A 16,592-nucleotide genomic window follows, 5' to 3' on the forward strand; every position below is an offset into this window, starting at 1 on the left:
TATCATACAATAAAATAACAGGTATGCTGGACTGTAAAAATAATTTATTTTGGGACGTTTGTATAACTGTTGGTTATACATAATAATCAGTATATTACAATACGTTTACACTCAGTTTCGCATGATATACTTATAGTTTCTTGTTTTATTTTAGGTAAAATACAAATATTTTGATAAATTTGAAACAAGAAAATACAAACACAAATCACACACGTATCCTCAGTCTTAAACAAAAAACTTCTTGCTAGCTATGTTCTAACTTGGAATATTGAAAAATCAATGAAGCCCTTTACAGAATGAGTATTTGTAAAATCGTGGATACAGGACGTTACTAAAATACTGTGTCCAGAACAAAGTCACAAGTTTAAGAAAATTAAATTGTCTCCAAACAGTTCAGAGAAGGATTTGCAAGATTGAAAATGTAATTGAATCTGAAGTCGAAACAACAATTAACTTGTTTGTAGCTTACTCACTTGCATTGGACCAAAGCACATATAGAAATGACAAAGCTCACCTAGCCAATTTCATCCGAGGAATTAATGAACATTTTACTTTGTCTGAATATCTTTTAGATGTAATTACTCTGGAGGAAAATACAACTGGAGAAGATGCTTTTCAGGTACTGAAAGACACCATAGAACAGAAAGGTTGAATTTGCAACGGCTTGTGTCAATAGCAACAGATGGGGCTCCAGCCATGACTGGTAAACGGATAAGATTTGTGGGCAGGCTAAATAAATGGTTGAATGATAAGGGAGTGCCAGCGGGAAATCCTCGTGAATCATCCTTTATATTCATCCATGGCCCAGGTGTCAAGCGAAAGCTATAGATAAGGAGAGTTTTTTTCAGAAACAATAGAATCCAGGAACATCACGTGATAACTGACATGTATGATGAGTCACTAATAATTACTTTTACAAAGTTAATAACAGTTCGTAAGCAGGGCTCGAAATAGACAGGAGGACACCGGAACGCCTTTCCGGTTCGTGAATTTCAGGAACCTTTCCTTTACGTAGCGTAGGAAATGTCTATAGTCTGTTCCGGTTTGTTTTAATTTTGTATTAATTAGATATTGGATTGGTGCATACGTTCGTAGCGTAAATAAATATTTGGTTGCCATGGAAGCCTGGAGAGCAGAATATGAAGGAAAGTACAGAAAAACGCTATAAATTTATGCCCAATCCAATATATTGCAATATATATTTCAATTAAGCGAGAATTAAATAGCTAAAAATACTGTCGGTGCTACTTTATTGTACTACAGCATTATTTACTTATTACTTAATTATTTTATAACACTAGAACACTATCCATAAGTAAATTTTACTCACTCCGCACGATTTCACTTTACTCGAGAGTCCTGATTACTTTGAATGTCTATTGTAATATTCTTCTTTCTGAATTTCATGTTCAAATTTACAGAGATAATGTGCTTCAGCAATACAGTAAATACTGCATAAATTGATGTTTGAATCTTAATTCACACAATATAACATGCTCAAATTTCTTATCCGCATAAAATAAACATGAAGGCAATCATAAAATACTCTCTTAAGATTTTAGTGGTGATTGAAAAATATATGAGTAAATTCTACTCATGATTAGTATGCACGGATGTAGAACATCGTTAGTATTCTAGGGTTAATTACTAATTAATTAATTAAATTTAATTGATTTAAGCTGGTACTGTTTTATTTGTAAGGAGAACGTAATCAGAGATATAATTTAGTGTGAAACTCGTCGTAGATATGTGCATGGACATTGTGTTGAGATCATAATCCAACAGAAAATTCTACATTTTGAATGCCCAGAATGTGAAAATGATTGTTTTGATATAATTTGAAACGTTTTATGTGACTTACAGTCTTCTTTATTATATTAAATAAAATATATTTTTATTCAATCGTTTGTTCTATCAATGGAAAAGTTTATTAACTCCGTTTACTTCTAAAATTTGGAAATTCAGAGCTGGCCTTATTTGGAACCACTGTTCGTAATAAGGCCAATTATCCCTCTGTTGAATTATCCGCATTTTAAATAACAAATTAAACAATTTAACAGTTTTTCATTTACTCATGAATAAATTGCTAATTTTATTAGGCCTAAATTTGGAAAAGGTTCATTGAGAAAGAACGAAATGCCAGCGAAGCAACCTTGGCATGACCTTATTTGGCGCACTTACCTTATAGGACCGAAAATAGTTATCTTTCACTAGTAATGATATAGTACATATCGAAGTAAATGTAAAATATGTGTGTATTTTATTCAATTTTTCTCGGCTGAATGAAGTGACTAGACTTACCGTTCGTTATTTTCGTCTGAGTAAATTTGATAAAGCGATGAAAATTTCGTAAGACGTGTCCGAAATTTTTATATTAATTGATGTGTATATAAATAGGCTATTTCATGGTAATACACGACGTCATCTCACTGGTCGTTAACTCCGTCGTTGTCATTAGCGCCATTGTATCCACGAAAATAATAGCGTTCCGGTTCGTGGAAACGTCCATTTCGAGCCATGTTCGTAATTTTGTACTGCTCTTATTTCTGAAAATCAGTAACTTTACAAGATAAAGTGTCTTCAACTTTGAGCACCTCGTAACATTATTCAGTATTTATCGGATGAACATACCAACGTCTTTGCAGTCATACCTATCCAATTTTTATACAGAAGGAAAAATGGATCCATCCTCCACTACCAAAATCCTACTAATAAACGCTCTAGTCATACGTTGCGTCATAATGTGATATGACAAATGCAGTACATTCAAAGTGGCTATAAATTCACACATGGCACGACATAACAAACAAAAGAAGACCGTGATCATCGGAAGTAAAATAAAGAGGGTAGACGTGCGAATTCGAAATGAAGCAGTACTATACTTGAGATGTACTATATGTAGTAACATGAGCTGCTGCCAGGAAGTCAGAAGAAGGATATCAAGGGCAAAGGAAGCTTTTAACAGAAAAAGGAAAATTATCTGTGGACTTTTGGAAATAGAAGTAAGGAAGCGACTAGTTAAGTTCTTTGTGTGGAGTGTAGCACGGAATGGGATCGGAAACATGGACATTATGAAGAAGATTAGAGAAACGACTAGAAGGATTTGAAATGTAGATATGCAGAAGAATGGATCATGTGAAATAGACAGACAAAATACGAAATGAAGCTGTGCTTGAAAGAGACGATGATATAAGAATAGCGGTAAAACCGATCAGGAAGAGGTCACTGGCTAAAGATAAACTGGCTGCTGAAGGATTACTGGAAGGATTGGGAACACGAAAAGTGTTCGGGCTAGAAGACGATATCATATGATAAAGGACATTAAGACATAGGCCTATGGATCGTATGCGGAGATTAAGAGAAAGGCGGAAAAAGGGAAGATTGGAGAATACTGAATTTGCAATGAAGGACCTGCCCTTGGTCAGGAAACTATGAATGAATGAATGAATGAATGAATGCAAGGAAATAGACGTCGCCACAAATATTAGTCCATTTAAGTTTGACTAGAGAAGCATTTTTAGTTTATGTATAACTAATTTGAACAATTTCTCATGGAGAAGCTCATATCAGGTGCATGTCTGGCGATGAGTCCTGGCTCTGTCAAGGCTAAGGTAGAATAGCCTACCTGTCAGCATCGGATTTACGTATGCCATGCTGGCCACATCATCGCATATAGAATGCACGAATCCATTCCGAGTCCGACCCTCGACAGCAAGCCAGTCAGTCTCTTACATTGCAACCTACTACAGTCTGCAAGAAGAAATTCATTTGTCCTGGACTGGAATATGGCTGTTAATAGTGAAACGACTGGTAATTTTCGTTAAATTCTCTCTCCTTTAGATAAAATCTTCTCTCGTTTGCGTAAGTATATGATGCGAAGGTGTCGAGTCTGCATTCATTCTGAATGGAGAAATTTGAAGGAATTTTATTACAATATTTGAGGAGCTGACATGGGAAAGGTAGTAACTGCCAAAAACAAAATTTTTCAGGGGAAGCAAAAAACCAAATTTATGAACACTTTCTCACTTACATTATTACAGAAACTGCTTTAAATGAAAGGCATACACTCATGTTTGTGTTACAAATGAAATTTGAAAAATCTGGCACAGATTTATCTGTGAAATCCTATTTTATGAAAATACAACATTGAAATCACTCCTGAGCCAAGCTGAGAATTAACGTTATTTATACATTATGCACAAATTTTTCGGTAAAATGCATGATACTTTTCATCGAGGAAGTCTAACATAGATAACAAGTCTCTCTTTTTGGCATCAGGGACGACTGGTCTTCTTTCAAGGCGTTGCAAGCACTGCAAGTTAGTGATTGACGTTAATGACTGTCCTTTCTTAAAAATCCAGTGCTCTGTCCACATTTCAAGGTCATTAAATGACTGTCTTGTTTTTATTAGAGGAAAATCAGCTCTTGTGAGTCTAATCCAGTTGAGGGTGCTGATTTTGGTAGGAGTTGTATTCAAGAACTTGTCACATTCTGCAGAAAAGTCGAAGAAATCCTCATCCTTCATCATTATTACATTATTAGGCCTTACCTCTTTTGGAACTACGGTCTTGTATCTTTTTTTTCTTTTCTCTGTGATGCCAAATTCCCTATCACATGGCATGTAGGAATGTTCTTAAACCAGGAATTTCAAGTCCACTGAATCAAAATGTTTCTTGGCAATAATGTAAATCAGGACCATTAGAATCATCCGATTCTTATTCTGCCCTACACAGTTATCAGCCCATATTTGTCTAGACACACTCTGATGTTGTAAAAAGAGTTACTACCTTCTCCTTACTTACAACATCTAGTGACTACGTTTCCAACTTCGTTTCATTACATACGGACATATTACCTTCTCTGTGCCATTGGCATGGCCATTTACTACCTTCTCAATGAAAAACCTAAAAATACGAATTTTTGGCAGTTACGACCTTTCCCATGTCAATGCCTCATTTATTTCGATGTTCTCTATAGGTGAGACTGCAAATGTCATATCTAACTTATGAGATTAATGTAGTAATCTTCGTTAATAAAAATGAGTATAGTGTACTACCACTATACCACTATAATAATAATAATAATAATAATAATAATAATAATAATAATAATAATAATAATAATGTTGGTTTCGAAAAAGTGAAAGTTTCGCTCCATAAAGTCACGAACACCACTGTAAAATCATAAACTGTAAATTTTATAAAGGCCTGAATAGACAGCAAACATGACTTTATATTGTAAACTATTGGGATAAAATAAAACAACCAGAAACTGGAGAAATAACTTTTTTCAGTTGATTAGTTACCGTACATGGATCCCAATTAACTTATAGAGCTCCTTGCCGATGACCACTAGGATTTGTATTCTTATTTCTGCAGTGCTTGGGAAAAGTGACATAAGTCAATTTTCACAAACCTTTTTTGATAATTTATTGACAACTTACACTGGCTTATGTCGATTTGATTTTTTTCTGTATGAATTATTGTAATGGGAGGAATACCTACGTATTTTTTCCAAGTGAACAGATGTTCCGTAAGTTGTCAATAAATTATCAAAAAAGGTTTGTGGAAACAGACTTGTGTCACTTTTCCCGAGCACTACAGATTTAATATTGGAGGTCTAACGGGTATACTGTCATTTCCAACTGAATATTCTGTGACGTCATAGCGGACTCTTTCGTTCTCCGTAGCAATCCAGGTAGAGACTGTTATGTTATGTTTTATTTAACGACGCTCGCAACTGCAGAGGTTATATCAGCGTCGCCGGATGTGCCGGAATTTTGTCCCGCAGGAGTTCTTTTACATGCCAGTAAATCTACTGACATGAGCCTGTCGCATTTAAGCACACTTAAATGCCATCGACCTGGCCCGGGATCGAACCCGCAACCTTGGGCATAGAAGGCCAGCGCTATACCAACTTGCCAACCAGGTCGACTCCATGTAGAGATTACGGAGCAGATCGCAACGCGAAGCAGTGGCGTGTGGCAAACCAGTACAATGTAGTGTTCACAGTAATAATATCGTAGTAGATACCTGCTATTATAATTAAATAATTCTGGTATCTTCCTGCCACATTTAATACACACTGAGTTCAAGTGGGACTTTCAAATCACGTTAAAACAAATAATCAGTAAACTATTTGTATAGAAATGAAATTGGACAAATTACGACTTCCTTGCTAGTAACGTAATAACAAACACAAATATCTTGAAAATTTGAGAAACAACAATTTAATATAATGTATCAATGAACTTCTTGCATAAAAATGAAAATGTAGACATTACAACTTTGTTACAAATAACAACCAGAAGTAAGTGGAAAATATAAAAAAAAACAACTTAATATTTATGCTTACTTTATATTGTTACATTCTATTGAATTGTATTTCCACCTGTTTTTCTGGATTTTTTAATTCTTTCGATCTTATTAGCCTCTTAATATTTGGGCAAGAAGATCGAGTCACACATAGCCTAAGTGTAGATTGTAAACTTTGATCTGACATTTGATTTCTTTGACGTCAGTGCTTTCGTCTATAGCCAACGAATAACATATAAATTTATTTCATATACTGTATTTGTTAACTACACATTTACGTCATCAGCCATTTCTTGAATTGTGCGCGCCACAATCTGGTTGGACAGAGTAATTGATTTAAACTCCTATAACTTTTCTGGGGATGGTTTTTCTGCTGCAAATGTTAAACAATCTTTCACGACTGTGCCATCATTAAACGGATGAAGTTTCCTTGCGATGTTTAATCTGTAAGGAGCGGATTCTTATGTAATTAAATATTCTTTTTGCGTGTGATAAAATACAATTAACAAAGTTAAAAATTCCGAACATGAAGTTTCAAGTTTAAAACCCGAATTTTATTTCACATAAAAACACATATTTTCACAAAAAAATTATGTAAATACATATTTTCAGGAAATCTATCACGAACACATAAATCTTGGAGTTTTTTTTACTTAAATAATTTTTTACAAGAACTTTTAAATATTTTAAAACTAAATCAATTATATCACTCAGAAGTACCGGTACGTTATCTTTTTTTTTTTAAGAATTCTTTGTTGCTTCGTGTTTCTAAGCGCTGTGTGGTGTATCCGTGATCCATTTTTATAATAGTATCGCCTCAAGTTCTGAGAACTGCTAGGCAGCATATCAATGTTATTAATAGAGAATAAATTAACGTGGACAAGGAGGAGAGATCTTGTAACACATAATTAGGAATGTTTATTGTGGCTGAAAATGATTTCATTCCACGCTTTGTTTGTGAAACACAACAGATAAGAGCGCGGGTATGAACATTATTTAATTTAAACAAATCTCTCGCCTCTCGCTCATGTCTATCAAATAAGGCAATATATCTTGTTGTGATTCCCTGTTAATGGGATTCGTCAATCGACATCCTTCAAGATATACTGAAAGATGGTTATTTAAAACACGATTTGGCTTTCCTATTAGCAAATTTAAGCTTTTTGTGTGACACCATAAAAAACTGGAAACATCCAAAAACCTGTTGTCTGAAACATGGAGGTGCGTGTAGTGGAAATTAAACTAGACTCGCTACCAGGTTCAGAAGCACAATTACTAAGGGACAAATTCCAGAATATGTTTGGGAAAAACAGTGGATATAAAAAAAATGTGTAAAGTTGCTCAAGTATTGGTGAAATTGACGGTGTATGTGTTTGTGACATTCTTCTCTTTAAATATACACGTCTGACGTCCTGTGATGAGGAAAGATCGTTTTCACAGTATAAGTCGTTGCTCAGAGATAATCGGCATGCATTTGTGATGAAGAATTTGGAAATGACCTTTGTTCACTGCAATTCTCGGCCAACTACTAGCACTCGTGTGATTGGTGAGTACCTAGTAACATTTTTTTTTAAAGTTAAGTAAGGTATTTTTTATATTAAAAATATATATATTTTTTATTTTAGCAAATATTTTCGTTCTTTTTAGCACATAAAAATAAATATATTTAAATTTTTAGCACATAAAAATCGCTCCCTATTAATATGATCCTGCAGCTTAAACGAACGCAGATTCACTACTCGCGTGGTTTTCTTCTTCTACTTCTTCTGCGTCTCTTAGCAATTTGTCTTCAAGTTTCATGATAATTTCAGCATGTTCTTCTCTTTGATATTTTATCATGTTCAGTTGTATGGGACGAATAATGTTTCTGTAATTGAATTTTCTCACATATTGTATTTCCTTGGCTCAAACTAAATTATTTGCTACTGCTCCACAATTCATAAATAGGAACAACTGTTCCCAAACAGAAATAAGTTTTGTTGGAGTAGGTGGTCTTTGAAGTTTACTACTCGTTGAAGCCATGGCTCTACACTGCACACATTACTATATGTAGATTCAACCAGAGCTAGTAGCTCTAGCGATGTAAGATCCGTCATAGCTCTGAGCTCTGCTCTATTTCTCCTGGCCTCTTCTCCGAGAGCGAAAGCGTGCTCCGACGTCACAACTCGGCCAGTTGGAAATGACTGGCCGGTATAGTATTAGCATCGACACAATTGATATTTTATTGCATGACACGAACAAATAGGCCTATCTTAATAAGGAACATGTTTCAAACATATAGTTTTAAACATCGTGTTGAAAACTTTTTATTTTAAACATGCCAACCCTGTCAAATATCCTGTTTATAGTAATCTACCTTGTTTTGTGACGCCGAATTCATAATTTATTACGTTTATTTCAGTTTTCAACATAAAATGACGAAGTATCTCCTTAGTTTCAGTGTGGCTTGTACTGGTATCTTGAATAATTTCAAGGAAAAAATTGTTCCGGGACCGGATGCCGAACTCGAGACCTTCGGCTAAGCGCACCAACGCTCTACCGACTGAGCTACGCAGGAACTCTACCAGCCACCGACTCAATTTTTCCCTTTTATTCACATACCTCAAAGTGGGCTGACAAACCGTCAAACGTCCAACATTGAGTGCACACAAACTCTGTGTGACTTAAATTGTGGTTTTCTGTTAACGAACGGTGACGTGTAAGTTATTATGCAAATCTAGCTTTCAGGTATAGCTCCATGTGAAGCTGATTTGAATAATTTCAAGGGAGAAATCTTGTTTATTTCAGATTGCTTTGAAATATTGATGTGTTGAAGTACAGTATATGTTTCATTTCGAGGTAGTTTATAATATCGAAATGTTGAAGTATATAGATTTATTCAGAGTAACTTGTAACGTCGAAGTCATGAATTGGTTTGTAGGCTTATACATCACGATGCCAAGCGGCGTCGAAGTGATGAGTTATCTTGTTTTCTCAGAGTGTTGTCTGAAGCTGAAGTGGTAATGTTGCTTTTTCATTCCAGCGAGATTTACTCAAGTGCTAGTCTATATTATTTTGCTTACTTCAAAATGGTTTATGTCGCCGAAGCGATGAAGTATATGGTTTAAGTAGAGCAATTGAAACCTAAAGACCGGCATATTGCCGATTCGCGACATTACAGTTTGGCAAGTGATCACTCTCGTAACTAGTGGATTAGTATTTAAGGAAACGAGGAAAATGTTACCTGAATTTTAGATAATTTGTTCGAAATGTTCTCCATTACATTCTACACCTACACATCTTACAGCCATGTAACAAGTTCTGAAACAGTCGCTGGAGCTCATCCTCGGTAACATTTTGTATTAGCCATATTATTTCATTAATGAGAGCGTCGAGATTACGTGGGTTATTATTGTACATTTTTGTTTAAGGGTACCCGGAGATAAAAGTCACATACACCGAAAATCTCTATATCAATTAGTGTTAATAGATAGCGCACCATTTATTCCTCTGTCGACAAAAATTTCGCAAAAGACTTCAATTGAATATAGCTAGGCTGTGTGTGCGCTGTTACATCATTTGCTGGAAAGAATATCTTTCTTTTTTCTCCGTGAGAAGTTGTGAAAACGGTGTCGCAAAATGTCGCTTCAAATTAATTCTTTCGTAAGAAAATATGGATTCAACTATTCTTGCGCACTAACCTCACATCATAGGCTACATATGAGACCTACTATTAGGCCTGCACTTCAAGAAACAATATGGATTTTCAGGGAATTTGGTATTCCCAAGAAACTAGTTCGATTAATTAAAATGTTTCTGAGTGAAACTTACAGCAGAGTCCGTATAGGCCAGTTTCTGATACTTCTCCAATTCACTACGGGCTAAAGCAAGGAAATGCACTATCACTTTTACTTTTTTAACTTCGCTCTAGAATATGCCATTAGGAAAGTTCAGGATACCAGAGAGGGTTTGGAATTGAACGGGTTACATCAGCTTCTTGTTTATGCGGATAACGTGAATATGTTAGGAGAAAATCCACAAACGATTAGGGAAAACACGGAAATTTTACTTGAAGCATGTAAAGAGATAGGTTTACAAGTAAACCCCGAAAAGATAAAGTAGGCTATATGATTATGTCTCGTGACCAGAATATTGTACGAAATGGAAATATAAAATTAGAAATTTATCCTTTGAAGCGGTGGAAAAATTAAAATATCTTGGAGCAACAGTAACAAAAATATAAATGACACTAGGGAGGAAATTAAACGCAGAATAAATATGGGAAATGCCTGTTATTATTCTATTGAAAAGCTTTTGTCATCCAGTCTGCTCTCAAAAAATATGAAATTTAGAATTTTTAAAACAGTTATATTGTGCCATTTATATTTCGGCACGTCAGTTTTTCCTTTCCATTTCTTTCCTTTTCTTCTATCCTTATGCCTTTCTCTGTTTGTTCTAGTTCTTCTTACTCTTCATAGATGGCCTGTAGTTTGTTCCTTTCTGATCTAAGTCTCATTTCTTTTATATAGATGGCTTACTTCCTCTCATCTTTCTGGTTTTCCGTTTTCTCTGGTTCTGTTCCTATAACCTGTGATGAGTTGAAACCGGGGGAGCAGTTATTATTTTATAATAACGTTAGGTGATTGGTTAAGATCCAGGGAGCAGTTAATGTTTATAATAGCGCTTGCTGATTGGTTAAGACGGTGGCGCCAGTTTATATTTTGCCTAAGTGGCCAGTTATTATTTTAGAGTAGCGTCTGTCTGGTGGGGCGGCGTGCAAGCTGGCTGTGTACACGTTGTTGTGGGAACCTGCGATAGGATCGCGGAAGAAATAAGTCTCGTTGCGGGCGGCGTACGGACCGGAAGTGTGTCGACAATTTCAGTTACGTACACGTTGTTGCGGGAATCTACGATTGGATCGTGGAAGAAAGACTGATAGAGGATAGTAACGTTTACTCCTGAGGTCGGGAAGTTATACTCAGTCATTTGATGTGCTAACTATATTCAACTGGATTCGATTTTCTGCTTAGCTATCGGGCAGTCAACTCTGTTTAAATACCGATCGGTATTTTATTTGCTGTTCTGGTGTCTCAAGCTGTGACGTAACTAATAGTCAACCACGGGCTACTAGAAGTTTTATTGCCTTATTCTGGAACGCTTTACTTAGAGATTACACCAATAAACTTTGTACGAGTATGGAATTCAAAATGGAGGCTTTCATTGTTGTGTGACTGTGAGGGGTGTCCATTTTCAGTGTAACGATTATATGTGTGTGAAGTATTGATTATGAGTGAGGTGAGTCGACAAGATGGATGCCAACAAAGAGGAATTACCATTCATGTAAGGTAACCAGTTGGATTTGATTAACATTACGCTGTGACGTATATACAGGGTGTTTCAAAAATACGGGGCATAATTTCAGGTATGTATTTCCCACATGCAGATAATCAAAATAGTTCATTACAACATGTGTCCGGAAATGCTTCATTTCCGAGTTATGGCCTTCACAACATTGAAATTCACCGGAACGTTTTTCTTTCCGCAGGTCGTTGTCATTACAGAAGATGTTTCAAAATGTCCACCTCCTGCTTGAATACAGACTCACATCGATGTCTCATTGAAATGCGAACACGATCCCAAACTCCAGGAGTATTGCGTATGTTCTCAGAACATGCCACAATTCGATTCCGAAGAGATTCCAAATCAGGCACCGGAGACGAAAAAACCAATGATTTTAAATGGCTCCACAAGTAGAAATCGAGAGGGTTCAGATCAGGTGAGGTGGAGGCCAAGCAATTGGGCCACCTCTACCTATCCATCGATCAGGAAACCTTCGATCCAAGTACCGGCGAGCCGTACGACTGAAGTGTGCAGGAGCGCCATCATGCAAGAAGTGAATGTGTTGACGATTGATCAGTGGAGTGTCTTCTAAAACATGAGGTATGGTGTTTTCCTGGAAGGTTGTGTACGCCTGCCCCGTAAGTCTATTCACAAGTACATGGGGTCCAACTAATCGATCACCAATGATACCGGCCCACATGTTGAGGGAGAACCGCACCTGGTGATGAGATGGAACAGTTGCACGTGGTTTTTCATACGCCCATACATGCTGATTGTGGAAATTTGTTATGCCATCTCGTGTGAACTGTGCTTCATCTGTAAATAATACTAAGGTAGGAAAGTTCGGATTTACACCACACTGCTGCAAGAGCCACTGACAGAACATAACTCGTGCATGGTAATCTGCTGGTGACAGGGCCTGTACACGTTGCAAATGATAAGGATACAATTGATAGTCTTTCAACAGTCTCCAGACAGTCGTATGAGGAACATTGACTTGCAACGCTACCCTTCGTGTGCTGATAGAAGGAGTCATGTTCACAGCCTCCAGAATCTCCTCCTGTACTTCTGGAGTTGTAGATCTTGCTCGTCCCTTTCCCGAACCAGGAGAGTTAAATTTTCCATACTCGCACAGACAGTAATGGAGACGTACATATGTCTTCCGATCTGGACATTGTCGCTGTGGGTACCTCTCCTGGTACAAACGACGAGCCAGCACAGCATTGCCGTCCGCCTTACCGTACATGAAGTGTATCTCTGCCAGCTCTTGATTTGAATACATGTCGCACAGTCTAACGCCTGCACAACACTGAATGTAACCTTCGCCTCGGAATGAACTGTCAGAGTGCCCTCTTAATGTCTCCTTTGATGGCAACGACCTGCGGAAAGAAAAACGTTCCGGTGAATTTCAATGTTGTGAAGGCCATAACTCGGAAATAAAGCATTTCCGGACACATGTTGTAATGAACTATTTTGATTGTCTACATGTGGGAAATACATACCTGAAATTATGCCCCGTATTTTTGAAACACCCTGTATAGTCTGTGTGACGCTATTATTTGGTTTATTTTAAATAAATGTCTGTCTTTAACGTAGGCAATGTGTGTTGTCACTTAATTACCTCGGCGAACTGATTACCATCCTCATCATAACGTTTCAGGGCAGGATTATTTGGTACAATTATGATATTTATCATTTATTTCACCAATCAAAAGTTCTACCAGACTCAGCGACGGTGCAATATTACGGTTGTTCTGTATGGTTGTGAAACTTGAACTCTCACTTTGAGAGAGGAACAGAGGTTAAGATTGTTTGAGAATAAGGTTCTTATATTCGGGGCTAAGAGGGATGAAGTTACAGGAGAATGGAGAAAGTTACACAACGCAGAACTGCACGCATTGTATTCTTCACCTGACATAGGGTAAGGTTGCTATCAATGGCCCGATTCCTTCAATGGGCTGGCTCGATTTATCCATAGGTATAGACAATAGGCACACTCTGGTGGCTGTTTAGTGCTTCGGATTGCCAAAGTGTCGCCGTATTCGTTGTAAGTTGCTCGACGCAGACACAAAGCAGCAGTGAAAGAAGGTAAGATTTTTACGTTTTTCTTGTAATTTACTAATGTAATAAAGGAAGCATTTCTGTCAAATATTAATCCTTCATAAATTTCTACAGACAGTGTCTGAGAGTTTGATGAATTCTCGTTATTTAGTCATATTTACATTATAAATTTAGTTACTGTGGACGGAGACAGGGTCATGTTAAACAATGCAGTGCTAGTTGTCTTTATGAGCCACTTAGAGTTGCTATGAATGGGCTAGTGGCCCAATGATGGAAACCGTACCCGCGCGCACTTTCGTAACTAATGTTTCAAATTAGTTAATAAAAAGCCGTGCTAGCTGATTTAATACGTGTATAAATATAAACGAATGATAGTTATACATGCATATCATATAAATATGTATGTTTTCTTTCCTAGATGCCGTCGAAAATTAAATATGATCAGTGGCAGGAAGATGATATGAGTCGTGCTTTAGCTGCAGTACGAAATGGTGATATGGGTGTCAATGAGGCTGCCAGAACATATAATGTGCCCAGGGTAACATTACAAAGACATTTAGCGAGCAAGAATTGTTCTACTGTTGAACATAAAAAAAAATATAGATAACATAGCTGATCTTCCCGCACAAGTGGAAAATGAACTTGTTGCTCATGTTCTCAAACTTGAGGAATTTATGTTGGTATTACACCAAGGGAACTGCACTTGCTAGCTTTTGATATAGCAGAAAGAAACGAAATCCCTCATAGATTCACTAAAGAAAAGAGAATTGCCGCAAACAAATGGTATTATGCATTTATGAGGAGACATCCCGAATTTAACTTGCGTCAACTAAAGTCGAGCTCTTTTGCTCGGGCTAGGGGGTTTAATAAAGAAAACATAAGTCACTTTTTTTACACCCTTCAGAAAATTGTTGATGAAAGTCAGTTCGATTCAACGTGAGTATTCAACTTTGATGAGACTGGTTTATCAACTGTGTAAAAGAAACCTAGAAAGATGCTTGCCTTCAAATGTAAAGGAGCAGTAGGTTGCCACTACTACTCCAGTTTGCTGCACAAATGCTGCGTGTCACTATGTTCCACCACTGATCATCTACAAACGTTCGCGTTCTGCGGAAGGGTTAGAAGATGGAGCTCCACCGGGAACAATTTTTGCTTATAATCCTGAAAGTGCATACATTAACAAATATATATTTGTGAAGTGGTTAAGCCATTTCATCGACACTGTCCGTCCTTCAAAGGAAAGAGAAGTCTTGCTTCTTCTCGATGGACATTGAACTCACACCAGAAATCTCGACGCTCTAGATATTGCTTGAGAGAATGGAATCATCATTCTTGGCATTTGCAGGACACATTACTCATAAGTTGCAGCCACTGGACATGTCGTTTCTTAAGCATTTGAGTAGGCAAACCTGAAGTTGTTACCCAATTTCATATTATACGACTGTTTGGTAAAGCGTATAGTCTGGCGGCAACAATAGGGACTGCAGTGAATGGATTTGCAAAAACAGGAGTTTGGCCAGTCAACAGGGATGTCTTCCATGATTGTCATTTTGTGGCAGCGATTCAGTTTGAAACAGAGACCTTCCCGTTATGCAAGCTTCTACAATTGAGCCTGTCAATGAGCAAATTCCAGAACCAAATAGGCCTAATAGCATGATTCCAGAAAAAGGAGCAATAGCATCTGGAGTCAAGATAGTTCAGAATATCTTCCAGCTGATGCAGCAAATTGGCACCAAAATTGCAAGTTTTCTTGGGTGAAATCTCTCCTATACCAAACAATATTTCTCTCGGAAGACGTGGAAATAAAGCTCAGAAAATGATAGTGATCACGAGTAGTCCGTACAAGCAGAGACAGGAGGAGGTAAAAAGCAAACAACTAAAGGGAGACATTTTGAAAATTCTGCACCTGAAAAGTCAGCCCAAACCAAACTCTCGTTTTCTTCAAATGATTCAACGAGGTGTAATTCTAACAAGGAGTCATGGTATTGTGGCATCTGTTGCAATGACATAAAAGAAGATGATATTCACTATCTGTCATGTAACGAGTGGGTTCATGAGAATTGTGCTGGTGTTACTAAAGGAGTCAAAGTGTTCTATTGCGAAAACTGTGACTAAAGTGTGACAGTATTTTATAAAAGTTTTGTTATGCCTCATCTTAGCTGCTATAAACAAAATTGAAATGGTTTTCATTGCAAGTTCTTTTTAAGTTCTTTAGTTTTTTATTTTGTCAACCAAAAAGAGAAGAAGGATAGTGTTTAATAATTGATTTAACAATATGTGTTTTCTTTTTATTTCTGTAAGATCGTAAATCATTTGATATAGAAATGCTGGAGGTCTTAGATTGATCACATACTGAGAATGATGTATTTCGTTTTCTTGTGTTAATGAAATATCTGAAGATTTTTTAACTGCCCTAGTGGTCTTGCTTGGGTTCGAATACACGTTCTGTGGTTCCACATGCCAACACACAACTCCTATTAATGCCGAAGATATTGTGTATTGGCATTTATTTAGAAGTGGGTTGTTATTTAACAATATTATTCTGCAGCCCATTCATGGAAACTACCTGGCCCAAAGAAGGAAACGAGTCTCCTTCATTGGGCCGATAATGCTTATTTTTATTTCCCAAATACTTCATTAACATCGAATACTTATAACTTCTATTTGTAACGTAGTGAAATACAGAAGATAATATTTAAGTTTGCTTGAAAAAGGAAATAAATATTACTTTATCCGAGGATATTATATAAGATTTCTTTTAAGTGGCCCATTGATAGCAACCTTACCCTAATTAGTAACATTAAATACAGACGTTTGTGATGGGCAGGGCTTGTAGAACGTATGGGCGAATCCAGAAATGCATATAGAGTATTTAGTTGGGAGGCCGGAGGGAAAAAG

The sequence above is a fragment of the Periplaneta americana genome, chromosome 7, assembly GCF_040183065.1.
Source record: "Periplaneta americana isolate PAMFEO1 chromosome 7, P.americana_PAMFEO1_priV1, whole genome shotgun sequence".
NCBI classification, from domain to species: Eukaryota; Metazoa; Arthropoda; class Insecta; order Blattodea; family Blattidae; genus Periplaneta; species Periplaneta americana.